Genomic DNA, 27,252 nt, shown 5'->3' with positions numbered 1-27,252 from the left:
CCATGGGCATACACACGATATTCTATGCTTAAGTAAATTCTAATCGAGAAAATTTATCAAATTATGTCATCCATTTGGACGTAGTAGCCTATTTGTTACAATGTTCGGCTAGTGGCATGGGTGTGGCTATGGATGATCCGGAGTCCAGATCCAGTTTTATACTTTTGGTCTTCCACAGTTGCGTAAATGAAGACGGTGAGATTTTATTTAAGGTAGCATTTACTGGGAAAACACAGGAGTCACATGGAATGAATTGCTTTCACTAACCTGGCTCAGCCGTCGTGCCCTGTAGAACCTAACGCGAGATGAACTGTAACCCTACCAACAGTATAGTGTGATATTTTTGTGTGAGCATGTGTTATACAATGAAATATTATAAGAGTTACCATTAATAATAAGGTAAAATATTATGATATCTTTTTATTTTAAAAAATCAAGTAGTAAATGAATAACGAACAACTTTGACGCAGATGTAACTAACTTAAAAAATTGCGTAGGCACGATATGAATTTAAAAATGAGATCCTAGGAAATAAAAGACTGAGAAATCTACTCACCACTAGGATGTCGGTCCGTGAAATGGAGGGCGTATTCCATTCTGTCATTAACTCCTCCTACCGCATCAACATCTGGCTTAGAATTTTGCGAGTTCGGTCGACGTGATTATAAATTTCAAACCTCTTTTGTTTCACGCCTCCCTCCTCCTCCTCCCCCTCATAAGGCGTTTATATGACGGGCGGAGGATGGATAACTTGAGGGCGTTGTAACCAACTTTGTAAAGCCTTTGGATGCCAAGAGGAAGGAGAGTTATGACGATGGTCGAAAAATATCACTGTTGCGGGCGTTATTCATCGTTCGAGGCTTGGAAAACTATCCATCACTCTTTGGGGAAGGGAAGAAAAAAATTGTCCACGTGAGTCAATGCGTCTCCATTAAGTCGAGGACTCAGGTGTATAATTATACAGCTCTACCTTTAATAAAAGTTTGTATTTCGCCCATGCTCTGATTTAATGCGCCAGGACCACAAATCTTGCGGCATTATGCCTGCTCGTTACCCACCTTCACAAACCTTATTATCTGCTGTAGACATTTTAAAAGTTATTGCTCAACTTTCCGTGAAAATCAGATTAGGGTGTAGAAACTGAATGACGTCTGTGTAATATTCCATTATGGCACAAGCATTATTTGATACTTTCAATTTTTAATTATTAAACTCACATAATAATAAGCATTTGAATAATAGTATAATTACAGATACACGACAATTTTTACTTTCCATGAAGAGAAGAATACTTTTTCGAGTAATTAATTTATTCTCAAGAAGAAACGCCATGTTTGAAGTTGAACCCTAATAGTGGGAACACTTGACCATTTTGCTGTGTCTGTTTAGGAGAACGCTTTACGTTCTGGCAAGGATTTAGAGTTGATTGATAATGTTGAATGTTATGATCTTTCATGTTTCAAAAATTGGTTTATATTGAAAGAACAATTCAAAGATAGGGTTAAACTGTTCCACTTGCTCTAGTTTATGAACTCATATTTTAATTCAAGGAAACCACGGGAGGTGGCGCAATTATAGCCTTAAACGGAGTCATCCGCTAATATGCATTGAAATGTAAAAATTTCAAAGTGCAAAAATCATTCGTCTCATCATCCCGATCAGGGAAAAAACTTTTAACTCTTTTAAATTGTTTTGTGTTAATTATCTTTCTAACGTGTTACTAGTTTTCATTTAGATATTTATCCAACGGCCCACATATGTTGATGTATCATTGATTTAAATTATGTTATTTCTCTAACCACACTTCATAGCCATACATATGTTAGCATTTAAGAGAGTAAGACTCTTCCCAGGGGTCATCAAGTCTGAAGAGCGAATGGGCAAATTTGCGTCCATTTTCACACGCAAGAGGAAGTATCCCAATACGAAATGGAACTTCGCAGTGTAAAACATTTTGTCTGCTTCGCAAGGCTTATGAAATTGCTCTGCTCACGCCGATGCTGATTTCGCTACGCGAATGTATAGTAGCTTTCGCGTGAGGGTTTATATGGCTGACCAGATGGAAAAACGTTGCTCGCAGGGTTATAACTTGCAATACGAGGTGAGATAAGTAGTGGTAGTGTGGTAGCTTGGTATGCAGTTTTTTAATTATTATATAAATCTCATTTCAACTAGGCAATTGACCTGGGGGCAACGGTCACTCTTACAATGCACATACATATGTTCATACACAAGAAGAACAGATATGAGACAATATGCTCTTATATACAATGACACTTAAAGATTACCAACCGCACCTTTACCATCAAACATTTCTTGGCTAGTTTCACACCACGCATAAAACGCAAAGATTTGAAGCACCCTGGTTCAGGAGAGGTTGAAGCCCAAGAACACCTTGGTCTGAAATTCAGGCGATGTAATTTTCTGAGTACCCGAACTTCGTGAGTTACCGCAGGTGACACAGTGAAAGAATCTGCCCCCTCTACCGGGATGATGTGAATTTAATGCCCTGCAAGGCTGAGTGTGGAGTGGCCTCTATCCAAACATTTCGAAACCAAAATAACCCTTGATATCCATGACTGTGGGCACGTGAAAATTATGCTTTATTCTATTTTTAGGGCTAAAAGCAGGTCCATTTCAATTAGACAGGATTATCTTCTGCATAATGGCAACAAGACGGATCGCCCGGAAAAATAAAACTAAAACTTTTGCACTCACTCGCATTTACCTCGTGCTACTCATTATCGCAACAAAAGCGAGGTAAAACACCCTACTGTTTGTGATAGCTGACATCCGCCTTTCCATTTATACGTGAATATTTTTTTTTTAAATCGTTATTTGTTTTAAGTGCGGTTATTAAAGGGTGATGTTCCCCGAATGCGTCCAACCTGATAGCCTAATGGTCATAATGGAATGCATAACTATTCTATTCCACCATACCATCAACATCATTCTCTTTCGAAAGATTTTTTCTTCGCGTGCATACCTACCTACCTGCCATAGATCCTCGTCAATCACTCCACAACGATCGAATCCATATGGATGCAAATCGAATAAAATGTATCATATTGATCGAGACGAGCCTATAACACCTGCCGTTCGATGATTTAATGCATTCTGGGCTATTTCCCCCGAAATGACTAGAGCACGACGCTGCCACGAGAAATCTTAAAGAGAGGAGCAGTGGCCAGATGTGCCCCGGTGAGAACCGCAAGGTTTACTTCCATTAGGAGAGGTACGTGGCGGACTCCCGGCCCCCCTCCTCCCTCCCTCCCTCCCGTTTCCTTCCCCCTCCTGGCCAATGGTTTTAATGCCTATCCCCTCGTTTCTCTTCCGGCACCGCCACCTCCCGCAGCCTCCGAAGCCCAGGCACGGCACCAACCTTCTCCACCTTGTCGCACCTACCTCCACCCCCAAAACACGATCCATTTTCCCCTCCTCTCCGGCTTCTCCCCCCGCCCCCCCGCTACACCCCCCGTCCCCGTCAGCCCTCCCTCTAATCTTCCGAAACTCGTGTAATCGAATAAAACCTCGAAGAGCTTCCTCGCCCGAGGGAGGATGTTGGTGGGAGGGAGGGCTGGTAGGGAGGGTTGGCAGTGCAGCCCCCCACCCGTCCCTCCGTGTAGCGCCTCTCATCTTCCTTCCCTCGTCGTCTCAGACATACTCTCCTTAACCTCCCTCCTTACCGTCCGAAACTCTTAGACTGTCTCTCCCACGGCCGGCCTCCGAACTCGTGTCTACCGCAAGAGCGGGGTCCATTGTTCTGGCTCTAATGAAAAGGGGAAAGGATGGGAATGGTAGGGTGAGGGGAGCGTGTAATGAAAAAATTAAGAGAATGACTGGATGCGACCTTGCGTGCGATTATGTTTTTAGGTATTCTTCACAAGGGTAAACATTTTCAATTATTTGACCTGAGCATTGTGCAGCTGGAGTATTTTCAAGAGAGCACAATAACACCTTTTACATCTCGGAAATTCAAGAGTATTTCAGTTTTATGTACTTCTGCTATTGACGTTTATTTTCCTTTATCCTTCATAATAATATCGCAGAGGTAACAATGAATCGCACATGCAGGCCACCAGTGTGGCTGGAGGGTCCTTGTAAAAACGAGTCTAGTACAGCTATATTACAACGTTCGGACCGCAATAAGTACATCTGGCAGGGGATGTTAGGACACGTAACGCTACATATTGCGCAGTTTTGAAAGTTTTGCCCAATTACATAATGAACTGCAAAAATTATCATCATATATTGCGTAATGATTCAATTGAACTGTTTTTCATGCCCTAAATGATTTTGGCACATTTGATGATTTTCTCTTTTAAGAGACCTTGTGCTAATTTTGTGATTGAGGGTAGGTGTCATACGATAATTACTTCGCGGTTGATGCACGTCATTTTTGCTCTCCCTGTTCTATAGAACCAGATGAAATTGAACAAAATTATTTTCCTTGAGATCAATTCGTTCTCCCTTAGAATATGTTCCAATTAATATCTCAATTAAGGTTTGAAGAGCACTTTTGTATAGCTGAATGAGGATGTGAAAATTGCGAATGTGCTGAGAATATATGCTATTAGGTAAGCTATGAATCTAAAACAAAACGAACCTTTAGTCTCATAACTTTATTAAAAGTAGAATATTTAAATAGAAATGAACTAAAATCGGGAAACAGAATCGAATGATTTATTTATTTTAACTTGTAATTGTAGCCATTTTAAATGGGATATTCTTTCACTAATTTATATCACACATTTCCACTTTAACCAAATCGTTTAAATATTTATAATCAATTCAAACTCCTAGTAATCTCCTTGCTCCCAATAGGAATGTTTTTCAATAGAATTTTCATAGAAATAAAAGTTTTATAAATTAAGTTTTGCATGATTTCTGTTACAATTTTGAGTAACATGTAATTTAAAGAGTACTTAATATGCACTACTTTAAAAATACTTTTCTAAAGATAAATTCACGAAACAATCAATGAAAACTGGCTACGGGAAGATAGGCTTAATGTTACAAATGGTATGATTAGGAACTATTTCAATACATGCTTGAAATTACCAGCGCAAATGCAACATTAAAAAATAACATTTAATGCAACATATATCTTTGGAATTTGACGTAAATTATTTAGTTGGCGAATTTACGCAGCATATGAGCGGTAACTTGTTTAAATTATTCATAAAACAGGCATAATTGTGACGGGTACAATTTATTTATAGCCAATATCTGTCATTTTTGAACGGGAATGAAAATTGAGTTAAAACCGATGGAAAACCTATTTGTCACCTATCAGAAATACAACCCTTAGGCATCAAACTCGAGGTACCTGGGTAAAATATTGGCAATGTATAAGGAAAAATATATTGTTTTCTAAGCGAGCGTTATTGATCGTCATGTCTGGCTAGTGCAATCATAATTAACTTTTAAGGTCAAAGGATACATATGCATATTATAATATTATGATAGGAAATACAAGAATGGATATTTCTATTTTCCTATGGTATGACTATGAAACGAGAAAACTCAGTAGTGAAAATTACTATTTAAATTAACCAGAGGGACGCTATATTATTCATTAATCAGCGATCCTTAATTAGTTTAATGAGTTGTGCATACTGAGGACGTTTGAATGCATTACTTTGGTAGTTAGCTAACGCTCTTCAACATGTTAATTCATGAGATACTCACGAAACTCGGTGGTTTATAAATAGTGCAGTAGTAGCAGTTGAGTTCATTAATCAGTAGTATTAATAGAAGTAATAGTTTACTCAATGTTAGTTTTAAAACTTGCAATGAAGTTAGGGATACGACAGTGTTGGGAGAAACATTTTCTGGCCATATCAGATCCTAATAAGGGCAACGCTCGGAAATGCATTGTTTTAATTTTGAGAGTGATGTGGTATTATGACCCGAACCATTTTACTGTTCACTTTGTTCTTCCTAATTACTCTGCAGCTGTGACCTTTCGATCTGTTCGCATGGAGAAGAAAATGTGGACAATTGAACGATGTGGTTTTGTTGTCAAATTGTTGGGAACTTTTCCGAGGAAAAAGAATATTGGTTTCCCGAGTAATGTTACAACAATTGAATCAACTTTACCCGATATGAATCGATTAAAAAAGTTATGGAATTGAGGGCGTGGGTTGTGTGGCTCATGCTAAAAGTCGCCTCCCTTTGAACTTAATCCCGTGACCCTCACTTACGTTCTCTTCCCATCGTGGCTTCCATTCCCAATTTTTGAACCAACCGCCTCTAATGCAAAGTATACTTCTTCCACTTAGCTTAGAATCGTCCATTCTTAAGTCTTACATAGATTTGTGCAAGCAGAAAAACCCAAAGTATTGCTATTAACGTTGCTTTCTGTAATTCGTATAGATTGAAATGATCGCTCTTGGATTTATTATAATTTATACCAGTTCTCAGATTTCTATTATAGAAGCCTAAAAAGGCCAGAATATTTCTTGGAATTCTGGTGGGTTTGCGTATTTTGTGTCTCTCATTCACGGTTAAGGATCGTTATGGCGTTTAGGTCGACGATTTTTGGGAACGACTTCCTCATGACCTTGTCTTACTGCTGCTACACGATGACATGGTGATGGTATCCATACGGCTCACCCTTCAGTAATTGCCCATTAAAATGCGAATAGGTTCCTAACCATTAGAATCCATGCCGAAGGTGCGGAAACGATCACGTAAGATAAGCCAAAATGTAATGAGGAAAGGTTTAGATTATTGAGATTGGAGCATGCGGAAGCAGGAATCAAAACAGAAGTCGAAGTGTTGTGAAATCCGATGAAACGCCATTAATGCCTTTTAAAATCCTTTCAATTATCGCCACTCCCCTTCACCAAATCCTTTCGCCCTAATCCTACCTCTCAAGATGAATCCAAGTCCTGTTTTTTTTCATTTCCCCCATCTCTCCCGCTAACCTCCCACCCTTTACCTTTAAAACTCAGCCATCCCTCCAAGCCACCCGAACTCCTTCTCTCCCACGCCCCTAACCTCTTCTCTATCTCTCTCTCTCTCCTTCCTCTCTCTCTCCTCTTGGCCCCACTCCTATCTTCTCCTTCCCATCTCCCTCGATCCCATCGCCAATCACTTGATACCCCTACCATCCAGTCACGTACTTAACAATCCCCACCAGTCCCCCCAAGACAGCGCGCCTTCCCGATCTCTCGTATCGTATTAGCCCCACAGAATCCTTCCTTTCCCACCATCTGCCACATCCCTCCCCTTTCTCATCGCTGTTCTTCTTATCACTTTGCCCCCACATTGCGTAATTTTCTCGTTGCTCCCAACCCCATCAGTACTTTCCCTCGGCTTCCCTCTCTCTCTCTCTCGACTTTTATTAATAACATTGGAATGACACTGTGTAAGCGAAATGATGCCTGGGGTAAATTGTTGGAATTTCTTCATGGTGGAAAGAAATAGACTTCGTAATTCCGTGTACACAGTTTCATTGCACGGCGAAGGTTTTGTCGCGTTGCGACATCGTCAGGTACGTGCTTTGGAAACAATTTTGTTTCTTAATTTATTGCCACCATTTCACCCAGGCTCCTCGAGTTTTTGATGCCTAAGTGTTGTATTTCTGATCGGTGACAAAAATGTTTTGTATTGGTTTTTCCTCAATTTTCATTTCCGTTTAAAAATGAATAATCGTTGTTCTTTTAACAGCATATCTGTACTCGTACTTCGAATTTTTATAGTCCCCTTCAAAGTATTCCCCATTGAGGACTTGGCTTTTCTCGTCATATTTTTCTCAGTCGAGCATTACTTGTATTGCGTTGTTTAAAATTGTTTGGGCTCCTTGCGAAATGATGCAATTTTGACCGGTGTGTTGATATTTTGAGGGGCAATAAATATATTAAAGAGAAAGATAATTCAAATGGCTCTCAATGGGACCACTGCGGTGAATGAAACGGCATAAGTTTCGTGTGACCAGCGCAGTGGCAATATAGTCGGGAGGTTTTAAAACTTTCAGATTAATAGAATGAGCAGCTCTTAAGCGTTCCCCTTGCAGGAATTAAACGGTTGCTGCTTCAATTTTAAACTTCTTGCTGGAGTTTTCGTCTGTCTCCGGACCGGAGAAACGCACTCACTTTTCTCTCTCATCCCGAAATTTCTCCGCCATGAAATTCGCATTCCTTCACCTCCCACCGCCATTTTATATTTTTTTCTCCCTCCTGCAAAATTTTTATTTTTCTCCTCTCCCTAATTCCGACGTTCCCCTCACCCTTACTATCTTTTTTTCCCCTTACACTTCCCTTATTCCTCCCTCGGTCCCTTCCGCTCAATAATTTAATCTCATCCTCTTCTTATTCAACCTCCATCCTCACCCTACCATCACCGCCTTCCCATACCCTTTCAACCCTTTTTCCCGTCCTTCGTCGTTTCTACTTTCCCTCTACCATTCCGCTCTTCCTCCTCCTCCTCCCTCTCTCCCCCCCGCTGTCCCCGCACCCGCGACACCCTCGCCATCCTCCGCTCCCATCAGCTCCATTCCGTCATCTCGTCGGATTCCTCGGCGAAACCTTCAGACCCATTCCATTATTTCTTTTTTTTTAATTTCTTCGCTCCCGCCTTCTCTCTTTTTCACGTCCTCAGTCGCTTCCCGACCTCTGTCCCTCCCGTCATACCTTCTCTTCCCATCTTCCTTCTCCTTTCCCGTCGCCGGTGGGGTCAGAGCGCGCGGAGACAAGACTCCTTTGCTAGTTTTCCAGGAAACTGTTGGGACGACGGAAGTTTTCACCTCGGGCTACGGGCGCCTCTCGTGGTGGGCACAGGAAATTAAGTTTTGAGATAAATGATCAAAGAGTTCTTTCCATAGTAATGCCTTTTCTCTGTACCTAACGCCTTTGTGGCAATTGCTGAAATAAACATTCACCTAACTCAGGGACTGATACAGTTGAGTGCTTCCGTGTGTTAGTGTTTTAATATATTTATTTGTTTGATTAATTATATCTTTTAAATCTTGGAAAATTATTCCAGATATGTTTTGCTGGATGTTTTCGCTACATGACATTTTTGAGATATTGCTGCTGAACAGTTGGCATATCTTTAAGAAGCTCATCGTGTTGATCTTCCTGTTGAGAACTTTGGCAGGACCGGGGACTGAAGATTTCTTTCTATTTATCACACCTTTATGTGTGTAAAGCCTATTGAGTGTTCTCGATAGGTAGCGGGAAATGTCTCAAATATTAAGTATATAGCGAAAGCACTAATTTCAAAAACCTTCGATCAAAGATTGCTAGTCGATCTGCTATTTCTTGACTCGATATTACGGAAAGAAAATATGAACAAATGCAATGCGCTTAAGTGGTTCAGCGAGAATTTTGCATTACTCTCACAAGATTACAAAATTGCCGAATTTTTGGACCTGAATTTTCTTTTGACGAGTGTCAGACAATGGTAAAAAAAAGTGGCTTTCTCAGATTGAATGTACCACGCTTGGGAATTTTTGGAATCAATGCCTAATGACCTCGATTGCGAAGTTAAATCTGAATGAAAATCCATTAGCTTTTACTAAAAGAATGCTCAGGATGGGAAAGTCATTTTTATGTGATTACGAGAGAAACGGATTGTGGGCTCTTCCAGTCACAGATCAGAGAGCTAGGAGGTAAGCCTTTGAAAAAGGTTCATGGGACCAGTTATTTCTTTCGCTGAGGAAAATTATTAAAAATCGTCTACGCACGTATGAGCGGTCTGAGATACGTACATTTTGCGGATAATTATCCGATTCTACCAATCTTCAATTAATTCTACCCAATATATTTCGGTTCATGTAAAAAATGTTACACTAAACTACAGGAATTATTTTGTTTACCTAAACTTGATAGCATCAATTGATCCAAAATAATTAATTCTTTAACTATGCAAAAGCTTGCCTCTGCGACTGACGATTGTAAAAAAACGCGGCGCAATGGTCGTCAGATTGCACCTGTTCGCGCATTTATTGCACAGACCACGTATATCGCCAGGTTATATAATGGAATAAGACATTAAAATTGCGACATCCTAATTGATTTCAATGTTCGTGTTTTTTTCCAATCACAGCTCGCGGTTGGAATAAAAACTAGATAAACTCCAATGAAAAATGTCCTTGTCAAACTTTTCATAGTGATTTTCCTCCTAAAAATTACCTAGTTTTTCGTGTGTCCTTTTTCTAGTGTAGTACTTTAAATAGCACTTCTCATGGGAACAAAATTAAAGGGAGAGCCGTTCAATTACAAGTTATTGCGATTGCACATATGTTATTGATGTAGGCGGAGGCATAAGAGCACAGGAAAACATGCATGCCCGCGATAGAGGCGATTCATTTGGCGGAGGTCAACAATGCGATGTAATCCAAAGGAACTCTCCTTAATCTCCTTAAAGAAATATTTCCGTTTCGTATCTCCGAACGTGTTACCATTATCTGCGCCTCGTGATCCCAGCCAATTCCCGACGCCCGCGCGCGCTTAAAGGTAAAAAAATTAAAAACATAAGAGGAAGAAAAAAATGTTCGAGGGGGAGTGGCGCCGTCGCATCTCACCCCAAAAAAATCCGCCGGTTTCGCTGCACGCGTGGAGAGCTAGCGCGCGTGATGGGCCGCCGGAGGGTGGGGCCCGATCGTGGGCTGAGGGGACGGGGTGTGCGAGAGGGGACCGGCGAGGGAGGGAGGGCATCGCCGGCGGCGCGTTCGATAATCGCCCTACGCGGATCGATGAATCCTCCTTCGCTCGGATGCTCGGAAAACGGGATCGGTTTGGAAATTCCTCCTGCGGCGCCAAAGTGCTCAAGCCCGCTTGCCGCGTCCCCTCGTAGGTCTTTCGCAGATGTGTGGGTGTGGGTGTGTGCGGATGCGGGGAGGGTTTTGGAGGGGGAGGTGGGGGGGATCGGGGAGCGGCGTCGCGTTCCCTCCAAGGCCATCGAATTCCCCTCGTCTCCGCAGTGAGCCCTCGTGAATGTCGAATATTAAAAGTGAACTATTAGGACATCTTCCCATTTCGCTAAAAAGATTTCGTCCAGAAGGAGATAAATGGATAAGACCGACCTCTCTCTCCGAAATTTAAGGCTCCCCGAGCGCTGGGTTTGCGTGATGCATTTCCTCTGGACCTTGGAAAACTGTGGTGATTCATTACTGAATGGTAATCTCAGTCTGAAATCATGCCATTCGCCCATTGTTTATGGATCCCGAATCTGAGTGAGGCGAGGGAAAGAAAGGGTAGAAAGATTTTTTTTTTCGATTGTTGATGAAATTAGTAAATTAATCACTGAAGAATTAACGAGATCGTTTTCTTTTTATTTTCGTGTGCCCACGCCGGAGACCTTTCATGTTACATTTCCGCTGGGGTGTACATCTCGTCGGAAGGAATGACGAATCGCTCACATCAGTGATACTTGAGCATCACCCAGATCCCAGATCACCCAGCACCACGCATTTGGTTCTCAAAATCTTTTCCCATTTTTTTCTCGCCAGATGCTATTAATTAGTTAAAACAAAGTGTGAAAAATTATGTCCATGCCGTTGCCATAAAACGGAAAATACGCCATGTGGTACATAATTAGAATACTTTTACAAATAAGACAAATTATTTAAAGTTTATATTACCGAAAATAAAGAACTTAAAGTCTATAATTAATTATTTTTTATCGCTGTTTAAAAATCCAGTGTCTCTTACAACGAATAAATGTTTATCTCAGAAACAACCGGTCCCATTTTTTAGAAAAAGAAAGGAACTTTTTCGGTGGGCTTGTAACAAGTTACGCCCTACTCAATAAGTTGCATGGACGTATACTTGGCTTAGCTGACGCCTCACTAATGAAAAAAAGGATTAAAATTATTCCACGGTAATAGATCATTTAATTTTCCTGTCCAATAAGAAAAAAAACTCCGAATTTTACTCTTTTAAGGCCGATCCGTTAAAACACAGAAGTCCATTTATGTATCATTTGAGTGATGTGGTGATGGGTAATTGTTTTTTAATTCCTATTAATTTTACTTGAGCAGTGTGAGGAACTGTGTTACGTATGTTAATGAGTACCATTTCGTCAGACAAAGGAAATAGTAGATAAGACTTTCCTCTCCCTTTGTCTTTCTCTCTTTTTTCCCCAAGATTTTCTCAACCTTCAGTTCTCAAAAACTGCGATGAATAGATAACCGCGGTCCTAAAACCCGTGTGTAGAAGTTCACGCAATGGGCTGATGTCGGGTTAACTGGGTAGATTGGCAAAGGTTGATAAGGTGAATCGGACGAGAAAAGACGGAGAACTGTGGATTCGTTTTTGTTAAGAATGCTTCTGCAGCACAAACGAAGTGCGTTGAAATTCTAAGTGACCTCCTAATTACAGAGTACGTTCCAAAATCAATGCAATTATTTTTTTATTTATAATATATTGAACAGATTTGCACAAACGCTTAAAACTGTTCAAATTACTGTCCTTGTGCCTCTACACATTTTTTTCCAGCGACTCCGTCATGACCGGTACGCGCCCTGGCATTCTGTATTCAAAGAACTACGGAGGATGCCGCGACAGTAATTTTAACGGAGTCAACCGCTAATGTGTATTCAAATGCATTGATTTCTAAGTGTAAACATTATATGTCATCACCGGGAAGTCGAATCCTGGTCAAGGCGAGAGATTTTTACGCTTTGAAATGGATGCATTTTGATCTCGTAATTCTTTTCTGACAAATCTCTTGCACCATAAAGCGTTACTTCTCTTAACGCACTTCCTGTAGGCGTTAAAATTTTTCAAAACGGCAGCGTTCGGTCTTCCTTAAACTGCCGCACCCACGATTGCACATTTTTCCCATCCATAATGCCATCACCGCAAGTCTGACTCAATTGACGATGAATTTCAATGGCAATTGAATCACACATGCGAAGAAAACAAGGTGACTACTCGATGTTCTTTTGCACTAAACGATTCCATTTTAAGTATTAATAATGATTTTCACTTTAGCATCTGGTATACGAACCTTGTTCAATGCACGGTGCAGAAATCATTGCATTATATCATAAATAAGTTCTCGTGTATATTAAGTTCAATCATATCTTCTTACCACTCCCAAAATTGAGGAAATTTAGGATACATTGGAATTTGAAGGAGCCTCTTCGATCACAAACGCTATATCCTCTCATTGTTTCTGTGTTGATAACAGTTTTGCTATCGTCTCTGCCACTGCCTTCAGGTTAACATGCTTTCTAAGTCTGAGGCAGCTCGATCTGAAGACGCTCAATTGATCGCCGGAGCAACAGCAATCAACAAGGAAACAACGAACACGGTGAAGCCGAGAAGCATCGTTTTTAACCAATATGCACAATACTCAGGATGATTACCTATGAGATGAGGGCAAAGAACTTATTATTAAACAGAAAACAGCTAATTTGGTTTGCCAAAAGCCAGCTTCACTCAACTTAGCCTTTTCCGATGCACCCAACTTTCTGAGTGTTTAGGTCATTTGGAAGCTATCGACAGTCCCATTTTACTGTTTAACTCTAAATTTTGTATTTTCTACGGCATTCTACAAACTAATTAAACTTAATCCTAAGCATTTTTATTAAGAGTTTGCTTTTCTCCACATCGTATCCTAGAATCAAAGGACGAAAGCAGTCGGAGGGCCTTAAAAACCCAAAATCCCTTTTTATACCGTTATTATTTATCATCATTCCTTAAATGACATATATAATTTTAGCCATTCAATTTCTTTTACGTGGCTTATTACATTGTTACGTTCAATTGATTAAAAATTCTCCGAAGCCTTCGGTGTAAGAAATCATATCCACTTTCAGCACTATCCTTCCGATTGAGAGAATTAGATTGGGGTAGATGATTTAGGGGGATATCTCTTGCAAGCATTAATATTTTGTTCTTTTGTTTTCGTTTTTAATGCAATTTGTTGTGAAGTAAATGATTCTGCTCACGCTATATATTTACTGAAATGGCTCCGACCTTCATTAACCCTTTACCTTAATGGGCTCGTTATGCAGCCAGAAAGTAAGTGTTGTCGGTGTATTTGAGATATCGTCTAGGGATCCCCGCAAACCGTTAAGAAAGTAGGCCAGACTGAGGCTTTTAAAAAGTTTCCTTGTACACGGTACTTAAGCAAACTTCTAGCACCAAATTAATTATATAGGAAGACTAAACCTCCCCAACAAAATAAGAGAATTTAAGATGCCAGCCCTGGTAGATTGTAATGTAGATTTTTCTCTCTTAGAATCTGTGATAGCATAAGCAACTGTTATTTTACAATCTTTCGGGAGTAGCTGCTACTTTTTTAACAATACTCTACGTTTCACCCGTCTTATTTGGAGCGTATAGCAGGAAAATGACACTTCCAACATAAGGAGCAGACCTTTGAGTATTTTAAATAGAATCGGTGATATCCGAAAACTTATGACCCAATATAGAGATAAAAGTAACTGGGAAAGCCACAATTTTTAGATGAAATATATGAAAATTTGGTCATTGAAGCAGGAGGATAGACGTAGACTGGAGGCTTTTGAAATGTGGGTTTGGAGAAGAATGGAGAAGGTGAAATGGACAGAGAAGAAAACAAACGAGGAAGTACTTGGTATGGTGGGCGAAGAGGGGGTTTGTTGGGAGAAATCCTATGGAGGCAGGAAAAGCGGCTGAAGGGTGTATTTACCGGCAGTGGGATGTTGAAGGCTGTGATTGAGGGGAGAATGTTGGGCAAAAGAGGAAAGGGAAGGAATAGGATAGGGATGTTGGACTGGATGAAGGGAGGAAGAAAGTACTCAGAGCTGAAGAGGGACCTGATGTAGAGTAGGATTTTGTGTTTTGCTAGGGGTCACAAATTATTTAAGTAGTAATTATGTCCATCCAAAAACCTACCTTAACCGGTAGATTGCCATTAAAAAAAAATGAAAATTAATCACTAATCCTTATCAATAGACTGTTTCCTCCTACTTTTCATTTGACGAAGAAGTCATAAAATCAATTCGCATTCCCCTGCCATGGTGTAACGTAAGGTTGGTACCTCGGTCTTTCCAGAACAACTTATTGGGTTGATCTCAGAGAGTATCGATGAGTCCTTATATGCTGTACTTGGTATTTCCATTTCATACATCGTCTTCATTTAATTTTCATGTGGGGTGGCTAGTGTCCAAGCTTCCCACCAAGCGGGTCCGGGCTCGAATACCGGTGGTTATAAGGTTTTTCAGTTGTGTCTCCATCACCACCTGGGATACTGTGCGGAGATCAGTTCAAGTCGAGTACACCGTCCGTCGGATGGGACGTTAAAACAGTGGTCTCCTCGTCGCCTTTCGTTAAGAGTTGACCAATACCGACGCCAGGTTTATCTCCCTCCATTCTCTGCAAACCCTATCACACTAAATTATCCAACCATCCCTAATGGCACTTATGACCTCGGATATGTATACCCTCCCTTATTAACCACTGCCTACGACTACAATATTATTGAGACTAGAGTGAGCATGTACTCTTAGAAGAAGATATTCTCTCTCGGATTAATTCTTAGAATGTTTTCTTTTCTCATTTCGCGTTCACCCTTATCCTGTTTTTCCTGTAAACCTTTGGTCGACCGAATTCCACCCTTCTTACCAAATGGAGGAGGGAGAAAGGGGTTAATACGTATGGATCGCTGCCCTGTAGTCGTGGATGAGTGGGACATGTAGATAAGTTCGTACAGTGGCAAAAAAAGAGGGAATTTAAGGGTCGAGACACTCGATTAACCCCTTAATGGGTGGAATTGATTCCGCTCGATTGGTTCCGGCTGTGGGACGTGCGAAATTCCGTGCGATTTCTTGAATTCGGTTCGAGAGGTTCGAAGGGGAGAGCTCTCTCTCGACGGGGTGTGGGGAAGGGGGGAGGGTAAGTTAATTGGAGTTCCCGAGGAGAAGACCGTGGTGGGAGGCACAGGGTTAAAGGGTTCCCGGTGTCTTCCGTGAGTATTTTTTTTCCGTTTAGTCGTGTCAACCTTAATGGTGATTTTTTTTCATTATCTGAAATGGTGTTTCACTCGCGCTTTGCAGCCTGTGAACAATCCCCTCTGGGAACGTTGGGTCTGATACTCCATCTCTCCCTCTCTCTTTCTCTCCCTCCATGGAACTATCAGACGGAAACTCGGGAGAATACATTCTGCTATTTGGAATCAAGTTGAACCACAAAAATAAAAGCAATTCAACAAACTCAAAAGAGCTAAGGAAGAAATATCTCGAAAAAAAAAATTGTAATCCTCGATTTAAATATCGAAAACTGAAAGTACCACGTCTCACTTCCATTTTAATCTCGGATGTACCTTTTCATTTTTGCGAGTCAATGCTGTGATAAAAACATCATATCCGCCGCGACTTAATGCGTTCTGCTTGGATGAGATCTTTGAATATGAAACCGAGGCAAAAATCACGTGGGAAAATCTGAAACAATCCGCATAAGCTGAAGAAAATGAAGAAAAAAATAAAACCCCAAAACCATGTTAGCTCTTTGTGTTTGTATGATTGTAATAACTAGTTTCGCAATGGATTATCCCTTGTTTATGATATGAAAAGAAATATTCATTTTCTCCCATGAAAAGTTTTATGAGGTTCTCAAAGATATTGTCTTACTCAGGCTTATGTTATGAGTGGAAAATGAAATATGAGAAGTGGAAAAATCAAAATACCGCCAATAATATTCCACCTTTTTTCATCCTTTTTTAAATAAAATAAAATTCATTTAGGGTAAAAAAATAACTGGCTCTTACCATCGTGTATCAGTCGATTTAAAAAAAAATTGTCTCCAAATAAAACCATGGGTGAAAATAATTGACTCATCTCCTGTAGTTTTCCTCCTCCTGTGTTTGTGCCTCATTACGCAATTGTTATATACCTAGAGTCACACCCATCTGATTCTATTCAGTGACTCATCCTCGCAATAAGGGATCATATTGTGCTTCTGGGACTGCGGGAGGTACAAAAACGAGTCCCACAGGACCTAGGGAAAGGAATTTCACCCGTCAGCAAAATTCTCGAGAGAGTTTTTCAAATAATGAAGTCTTCATTGTGTGTAGTATAGCGGTGAAACTATGGTGAGTAAGTCATTGCGAGAATTATTTTTCTTTTGTTCCTACCTCATCACGTCTTATAATATATAGAACATGAGCTGCGTCTCATAAGTACAAAGATTTGTTTTATTACTCTCGTAAATTTCAAGTGAAAATCTGAAGAATACTTGTAACTCGTAATTTTTCAATGGCCACCACAGCAGAATAGTCGACTTCACCAAACCATCGGCTGAAACTTACGATCGAACGTAGATGGCTTGAATTTGGAGGTAAAAGAGAAAAATTATGGTGATTCCACGCTATTCTGGTCCCTTTGGAGTCCTTTTCGATATCATTTGAGGCGCTTTGCTTTTGAAAATATTTCTAGGAGTTTATTCCCCAGGGAAAAATCGAGATATTTTTTCCTGGAATAGGCATACGAAGAGCTCGCAAAGTTTTCTGATTAATCCAGTTACGACTCGTGCTGAAATAACCGTCGAGAATGATTCACTAGAAAGCTTGTAAATATCATCTGGGTGGGGACGCACGGATTAGGAAACTATGAGACATTGACGTATCTGCAATGTGCCCAAGGCTCGCCATTCGTTTATTCACTAGACGTGGGCGCAAAATATGCACCATATTTTTCCTTGCTTTCTCTTTGTCTTGGTAGTTGGCACCATGTTATTGATATCTTTCGCTAAGCTCTGAGATATGGAAGTCCATACGTTGTTGGCACCAAGTTGTTCGCGTCTTTCGACCCTTCTCACCCATCTATATTCCTCCATTCTTATTTTACGCTCGTCTCCACAGTTATTTCTCATCTGGTGAGGCAAATTAGACGGAGTTTACCCTCTCGAGACAGCGGAATAATATAAATCCATGTCCCACAACCCCCAAAGCAGGAGTGTTCCAAACAGGTCAGCCGTAGTGCTTTGACGCAATATGTTCCTTTGACTTTCTTTCCGTTTCCTATGGAAGTGATCCGATTAAGAAAAAACCAGTGCAAACTACATAATACTAAATACCACACAAACCGCCGCAAGGGCATGTGGCGGGGGGTGTTAGGTCACCACTCGTAAAATGGAACAAAACCACATACAAAATCAACACATACACACCTGTACATACAAAACTATACCCCCCGTGGCGTATATATTCATTCAAAAATCCTTTCATTCTACACGCATACAAATACATATAATATCATCTAACAAATGATTGCACCTTAGGATGCAGTAAGAAATTCATCCAATAACGTGCAATCTAGAATTTCAAAAGTAGGAAGGCGAAATTCCCCTACCACATGGGGATGCAACGGTCTCCTCCCCAAGGACAAAGGTAGGGAATGTGACCCAACGCTGCAGGTAGCGGGAGGGTCCCCCCTCGGATAGAGATAAGGGATGAAAGGGGAAACTGAAAAACAGTAAGGCAGAGCATTAAATTAGAATTAAACGATCCAGTATATCTATAACTTCATATATTAATTATTCAATGTATATGGGTTCTTGTAAGTCGGAAATTTCCAGCCAAATACGTACTGTGCGTGGGACATTGGGGGGGGGGGGTGAAATGAATGACGAGAAAATATTATGGAGAGAAAGGAACATAAATGGGTTGTAAAGAAATATTAGAATGAAAACGGTATGCGTAAATGAATGGCTTCGTTCCCAGCCTTTCTCTTATTTCACCAGCAGAGCTGCTTTCAATTCTTCCTCTAGACTCGCACGATTCATGATGGTCTACTCGTATTTCGTTTCGCCGTATCCAAGAGAGGGGGATGAATTTGGTTTATTTCCTGTGTGATTTCCTCTACTAGGGAAACCGATAGAAGAGGATGTACGAGCGATCACGATTCGACTTCTTGCCGTTTAAAGAAAAAAAGTGTCAATGGTGATTTAAAGACATCGATTTCCTCATAGATATTGCTGGCGACGCCTCGTAGAAAAAAGAAACCCCTAGAGCGCGTGAATGATGAGAATTATCGGATTTCCTTCATAAACATCGACTGAAGTGTGTAGAAATTGACTCAGTATTTTTCCCCACACCAAGAAAGAATTATTTATGCCTTCCAGAGTAAACTCCTTGAGAGCTTTCAGTCAACATCATTATTTCCCTCTTCTTTTGGAGGCGTGAAATCAAAGTGTTAGTCTGTTTTCCTAGATCCCCAAAAATGGCCACTTTAAGCAATTGAAATTTAGCGCCATACCTCTGTTATGCCACCGGATTTCTAATTTATCGAAATGGCCGAAGAGCATTTTCAAGTTATAATTGAGTAGTTGAGCTACTGCCAAATTGTATTATATTTCGAACATTAAACTAAGTCATTATAGCGTCAGTAATGGAAAGTTTCAGACTTAATTTTATGACCGGAAACAAAAAAATGCCTTAATTTGTTAGGCCAAATTTTAGCATCTTCATTTTTAAGTTTTTTATTGATTTCATTTTTTCTTACTTTACTGAAGTTTCGTATGCTGAAATGGTAAAATGTCACAATTTGACCGTTGGTACAATAATACCTACCTTTCCGTAAGTGTATCATCATCCAATTCGGATGAAGAAAATATTGATAATCAGTTGCAACAACGTGTGTAATCATTGTTACACAGATGTCAATTCTATTTGAGGAGGGATGCCTTCTTCATTATTAGTTCAAAAACTAATCTATCCTTAGGCATCCGTTTAATCTGTAACGTTTAATAGTAAGGCTTTAATAAATTGTTTAGTGGGATAACTCTTTTAGAGAAATATTTTTGTTTAAAAAAATTGAAATTTTTATGAATAGGCGGGTTGGGTGGGGTGATATTAACAAATAGAAATGTGTGAAAATTAAGCCGATACAATAAATCTCGCAAAACATGTTGAATCACTGCAGAAAAAAGCATTCGTCTCGATTAAAAATATTCGAAAATGAAATAATACGAATTTGCCTTCTATATTTCAGTATCAAATTACATATTCTATTATTGGTGTATACCTTTGACCCCCTGCCATACGGTCCGCGGTGATTTTTAGAGCATTAAAAGGATATTAAATTATTTTTAAGAGTATTAAAAAGGTGGATATGAGCGTTAGAATTCGCTCGTCTGGCCGAGGCTTAAAAAAAATAAAAGATCCCGGGTACCGTACACGTTCCATGACCTTGCGATGGAGCTTTTGGTCCACCATTGATTTACACTCCCGTACCGTAGTGCGTACGTATGTGCGTGAGTACAACCGAGAATTTCCTTCTGCCTCCGGAAATCAAAACCGTGCGATCCTCCCAGTGTCCAGCTCGCGCGTGATAACCACGTCCCTGCAATCCCTCGGGGTCTATCCCGGGAGAAAAGCAAACGCCCGGCGCTGCCTGCAGGAAGCTCTCCTCGCAAAGCTCACGGTGGGACGTGCAAAAATATTGCGGCGTCGTGGCGCCAGCAAAAGCCGGAGAGGGCACTGCGGCGGGCGATAGGGAGAAGGGACTAATGCCCACGATCTCACGGGGAAAGGAGGGTAGGGCAAGGAGGTGAAAAGAACGTGGGTGGGAGGAGAGAGGGCAAGAGATGAGGATGAAGTGAGGAATGGACCGGTGGGAGTTGGGAGGCTTGGGATGAGACAGGGGGGGGAGGGGGGTCAGGGTGTATGGGAATCGGAGGGGACGCGTTTGGAAGGTGTTGTGGTGTGCGCGGTGGCGAATAGGGACCTTAATGGGTTCGTGGGGGTGGGACGGAGACGGGCTATAGGAGAAAGGCGGCCTTTTTATTTTGAAAAACGACGTGCGTTGGGGGAGGGAGTGAGGAAGGGCTTGGAGAGAAGGGAGTGAGTGAGTGAGGAGGTGAGGAAATGGAAGAGAGTGGACGGAAACCATGCGAGGGTGGAAAAGGGCCTCGCAACTATAGGGAGAGGTAAGGAAGGAAATGGAATCCGGACTCGGGATTGCGTCAAATATCTATCGATTCAACAACCATTTGAGTTTTTTTTCCCATCCACCTATTCATGGAAGCAAAATTAGAGAAGACGAGATGTGTTTAATATAATAATGATGGTTGCATTTGAGATTCATTAAGCAATACCACACGTAACTCATTGGGGAAGGAAGTGGAATAACGCGTGTAATGAACGAGGAACAAGAGTGGAAGAAACGCCTTTAGGAAAGACAGCCAGGAATTAAATAATTCAAGGGGAAGAGAAACGCAGTTTTACCGCGGAAGAGATGCTCGGATGATTTCGTCGTAAATAGGGAAATATCAGAGAGAACAGGCAGAAATGCCTTCAAAGTAGAATAAAAACATTCTTTGCGTTGAGTAGTGGTTGCCTGTGGTGGGTATCTACCTCCCATTCTCGCAATGCTGTTTTAGGTGTTATCATGCGAGAACAAGAAGCTTAAATTTTCTTTGTTTCAAATGTACTAGGAAAGGTAACTCGCAAAAGTAAAAGATTCCTTGAGCTTGTAGTTTTGTGGGATTGGTAGAGGTTTGTGCCATTTCTGAGGTTTCATGAATTAAAGATTAATTCTTAATTATAAGGGCAGTCTTGAAAATATGTAGACCAGCCTCATCAGAAGTCCTAGGTTTCTTCCTGTGTACTTAGTATAATTTCATCTCTGTAATATCGACGATATGGCAAAATGGCAGAATGTAATCCTGGGGAAATATTTTTAAAATATGAAAATAATAATGGCGATCAAGTAATGCAAGTTTTTTGGATGCATGTGGGAATTAATTGAAATGGCCATCGTTGTAATTATATTTTTATTTTTTAGCATGTTTTCGTAGACAGTCACTTTTCGACATCTTACAAAAATGTACTTGAATAGCCGTCGTAGTGTAAGCGAATTATTTTAAATCTAGCCTCAAGTGCTCAAGTGTCGTCCATATGAAATCTTCGTCTTCCTGAGTTTCTAATTTCAAAATTTTTCTCTTTCGTACACAGTAAAATTAAATTTTATTCACAATCAGATGAACATCTTCTTAACTTTTTACTGTAATGTGTCATGACCATGCCGGGAAACACAGGGAATGATGAGAAAGATGAGAAATTTTATATATTTATTCCTTACGAAGATAATAAAATATTAAAGGCATCTCTATAGATTTTGCTTTCATGTGTTTTGTTTCCCCCGTCGTGGTTTACACTAAAACTACTGGACAAATTTTTTATTGTAAAGCATGATTTGATTAGTACCCTAGAATCGAATTAATCTGTTAAATATCACAATAACTCATTATAGAGGTCGGTTAATAATCGTTAAAATATTAAAATAGTAACCTAAAAACGCGTTACTATTGCACTACTAATAATGTGCACACGTGATTGATAAAATGCTAGTTACTGGATAAAGAAGAGCAGTCAAGGCCCCAAAACCTCTCCCAAAAAAAGTCAATTCATAAATGCCTGTAGTTTACTGATATAAGGCATTCTGTCAAAAATAGATCCATCATAACACATTATCTGGCCACATTTGAAAATGCATACATTACTAAAGTTTGCATTAAATTTTTCGCCTATCTTTTAGCAGCCTAAAAATGACTTTAAGATTTGAGGGATAGGTCCTCGAAATTCATACGCATTACCATAGGTCCACCAAATGAACGTAGTCTGGTCAATTAATAATAATAATACTTTATTCATTTTGAAAAATGGTACAATCATATTAAATGTCGTCAATATAAATATTAATAAATATGTAAATACAAGTACTTAAACGTGATGAAGATTGTCACAAAAGAATTCATCCAATGAGTCAAGTGGGTGAGCAAGTAACCAGGTATATACCCTATTCTTGAAACTGGATACCATCTGATTTCAACTGAGTAGGCAGATAGTTTTACAGTCATATATTCATATTATGAAATTTGTTATAAGTTGATGACAATCTAAAATAAGTAGTATTTAGATTCGCTTTACCCCTTGTGATGTAGTTATGGATGTTAGATCTTAATTGCTAAGTTTCTAGATTAACTTACACATGAATCAGAGCCTTAAAGATATATAAACTAAAAACAGTCATGACTCCATACCTAATAAAAAATAGTTTGCAGGAATCATGTGGTGGTATATTAGCAAGAGAGCGAATAGCTCTCTTTTGTAGTAGCAAAATTTGTTTAACATGTGGGGAATGACCCCATAACTCAACAACATAATTCAAATGACATTGAAAGAAGGCATGGTAAAGTGTTAAACGATACTCATTGAAAATGAGATGGATGCCTTATATTGATTACATGGTTATGTATCAAATGCTTAGTAAAGAATATTTGCGTATTTTGGTGAGGCAGATGAGACAGCGTAGACATGTTTAGTGTAATAGTCAGCGCAAATGTTTTATGCGAACCATTTACATAATAAAGCATATCATCTAAGCATTATAAATTTGTGGCTTTTACGTGCAGTTTTTTTTTATTACGGGTGGTGCCCTAACACCCCCCGCCACACGCCCTTGCGGCGGCTTGCGGGGTATCTAGTAGATGTATGCATGGGTCCATATTTTCGCCCAACATATGTGTCTGCTTTATGATAGGGCTTTTTCGAGAGATCCCGTGCATTTAGGCTTGCGTGAGTTACATTGTTACTTTATTGGTTGTGAAAACAAGAGAAAACTAGGTCTATCAATTTTATACCGATCTTTCTCTCTAGTATCTCTCGCACAGTCTCTTTCATCGCCTCACCTTTCTCCTCCAACAACCCTTTCTCCCCTACTTTCCCGCACCCTAGAGCCATCAATCTCCATCCCTTTTCGCCTCTCCGCCACCAACCTCACTTACCCCCTTGGTCCAATCTTCCCCCTCCCCATTGTCTCATTGTCTGCCGTCCGACGGCCGTTTTGTCTCGGCGGAAGAGAGGATGAGGGGGCGGTGGGGGACAGGCGAACGGAGCGTCGGCCACCGAGCTCTCAGATTAATGGAGTGCAGTGGACAAGCAAACGAAACGCATTATTTGGATTTTCGGCAAAATGTTCCCCAAGCGATCCACCCTTTCCGTCCTCAGTTTCCTAAAATCGTATCATCAAAGGCTCTACTTCATGTTGTTATTTTAACGATGTGTTTTTTCTTGAAAATGCGAAACATAATCAATCACAACGATTTTCCTCCATGGAATCTATGCTCACAACCAGTCCTCGGGGTGAGTCGTGCCAAATTGGCAGGTCGTGAGATTTAACGTTCCCACCTGAGAGCTTACAGAGAGAGAGAGAGAGAGATTATGTTGAAAATTAAATACATTTTTTCCCAAAATATTTGTATTTTCTTTGTTAGGTCGGGTACTTCTGGGAATACGCTCGTAATGCTCAGATGATTCTAGCTCCTCTATCGGAAGTTTATCATTTATATTATTTATACGGTGGCGACCCTACATTCTTTCTTGTTCCATTTCGCTATCTTAGGATTGGTAACCAGCAATTAAGCAAAACTTAAATTTGATGTTATATACCTGGTGTATATAACTGGTTCTAGGAAGTACTTGGTATGGTGGGCGAAGAGAGGGGTTTTGTTGGGAGAAATCCTATGGAGGCAGGAAAAGTGGATGAAGAGCGTATTGAGCGGTATTGCGATGTTGAAGACTGCAATTGAGGGGAGATTGTTAGACAAACGAGGAAAGGGAAGGAACAGGATAGGGATGTTGGATGGGATGAAGGGAGGAAGGAAGTACTCGGAGATGAAGAGGGACCTGATGTAGAGTAGGTTGTTGGATTGTGGTTTTTAGGAGTCACAAAATATTTATTTGGCAGTTATGTCCACCCAAAACCCTACCTTAACCGGTAGATTACCTTATAATTATAATATCTGGTGTGGTATCACCCCCGCCACAGACACTAGAGGTGGCTTTCATAATGCGTACCATGTAAATGTAGGTATTCCGACAGCTAGACACCCTAATCCTACAATTCTATTAGTATGTCGTAATTATTCGCCCTCATCAGCTGCATTTATCTTGCAGGTTAATTATCGGTTATCCTTCCCTTCACTTCCATCATCCTCCCTAATTAAATAGGATAAATAATATGTATGTTCAATCGTTTCTTCACTCCGCATGGAATTCTATATCGTTTCCTCGCTTCCACTCTTCTGAAAGCTTATTTATCAACCTGGTGTGTCCAATTAGCATTAACTTTGTTTACCCAATTAGGTCATGATCGTGTGACAGTAATGTTTCGATAAATTCGCCTGCTTTGGTCACAATTCCTTGTTGTTCATACTTCCGACGTATACAGTTCCAATATCCACACCTTTGTTTACACATATCGGATTCTTTTTTTTTAAAGACTCAATATTTTGATGAATAAACTTGGCTCTTTCGCTGTTATTGAAGAATTGTTCATCGTGATGTTATCCTTCCAAGGTAATGGCTAGCTTCCTAGGTTCACAAAGGGCCTTGATAGTTTCATATTGTCTCTTCTTGGCAACGACACTTCTGCCTCCAAATTCTGTCTATTATTAGAGTTTTCTTTGCGTAGATCTTAGTAGTCGTTGCTAGCCGGCAGCAAGTAAGACTTTTGTTTGCTTCTGCAGCCAACGAGTAATCCCTTGCACTTAAGCATCATTATTTTCAAGATGTTGCCCACGTAAATGATTTTTTTATGGGCCAGAAGAGATGAAAATCACAAGGGGTTAAGGCGGGACTGTACGGTGGATGATCCACGCGTTCCGATTTTAATATTTGTCACAGCTCCTGCGTTTGTCTTGCTGACTTTTGCAACTTATTTATTGACTTATTTTCGTATGTACAGTTTGTCTCTTGTCATATTCCGAATATTAGGTAGGCGTATTTTTTCCGTAATTCAAACAATAATTCGTATACTGTATTTAATTCCCTCAGATGCCTCCCCAATTTCTCCTTGTTTAACTTTGCTTCTACAAGAATTTATAATATCCTTCCTTGACATTCCTCTGATTTATCTTCAACGGTTATCTCAACCATCTTGGACCTTTGATACGAACAGAAATGGATGCAAATCTTGGCCAACTATAAGTTGATCATTTGCAAATGAAACCGACTCACTGGCCTCTCAAAATTGATTTCCATATATTTTCCTTCTTCCTTACGTCCCCCTTTGCTATACCTGTCTCACGCATTTACAGTGTCGATCGTCGGTGGAGGAAGGATTAATATATCAAAATATTGGTTAAACCGCATTAAATGTAACACAACACGTAATTTCCGTATATATTATGGTCTCTCTTGAACTTGCCAAAGGGTTTTTAATTGAATAAAATTTCCATTCAGTTCCATGAATCAAGCGCAATTTATTAATGAGAATGGTGTATTTTCAAGCAGAATTATGCAGCCTGGTAATGAACACTTGATTCATTTATGGAATGATTGAGTGCTGTGGATTTAAATAAGCCCCGGGCAGAATTTTGGCTCCTCCCGAAACTCAGTTTTAAATTGTAAAAATGGGCATTTTTCAGTGAAGACCTCTCTTCCCGTAGATTAATGGGATTTGATCCGTCGAACTGTAACGGGTGAACGAATTTAGTACGTGTTGCACTGTGGACACTACACTCATAAATGATATTATCCCCTCCGTATTTAGTGTACGGTGAGTAATTCAACGACGAGGACGACCATCAATTACTCCATTAGGAAACTCGGTGTCTTGAACCCCATTTATTAGCAAGTAGAGGCAGGGGTACGCTGGTTATTTTGTCAGGTTGGGATAAATTATGGCAGAGTCGGCGAGGAAAGAATTATGCTGATATTAACCTATCGGAATTCGCTGGTTTTTTTGTGATCAAAGGGTTGGAAGCCATTAACCAAAAGTTGCTGACTCTTGAAAATCCACACCGTCCATGGAGGTACCCTAAAATAATTCAGACTCAGAACTATGATCAATATTGTTTAGTTTTTAAAGTGAACGATGCTTTTTATTAAAATTCCAGGGATTTAACATTACTCGGTTGTATTATTTTTTTTTTCGTTAAAGTCCCTCGAGCGATTTCCATGCTGACTGTTTATCTATAGAAAAACATCGAATTGAGGATTAAATTAAGTTTCCCCCGTGGGGAAATAAAAAAGTATTTATTCGCGAACGAAGAGAAAAATTTAAGATAAGGCCCAATTAGCGCGTGGGCATGTAAAGGTCAGGTAAAAGGTGCCAGAAGTGGTTTTAATATTTCTTTGGCGATGAATATAATTTGATGGTGGGCAGCGGAATTGGAGAGACTTGCATTGCGTGGTGCTAATTGGTTATTCGCGTCGAGAAACGCCACCGTTCCCCCCTTCCCGCTCCACCCCTCACTTCCCTCACTCCCACACACACCCCCTCCCGCCACCCACCGCCCCTATGCC

Source organism: Hetaerina americana, unplaced genomic scaffold, assembly GCF_022747635.1.
Source record: "Hetaerina americana unplaced genomic scaffold, ioHetAmer1.1.p SCAF_94, whole genome shotgun sequence".
In the NCBI taxonomy this organism is placed as follows: domain Eukaryota; kingdom Metazoa; phylum Arthropoda; class Insecta; order Odonata; family Calopterygidae; genus Hetaerina; species Hetaerina americana.
This window is presented reverse-complemented; position numbering follows the sequence as displayed.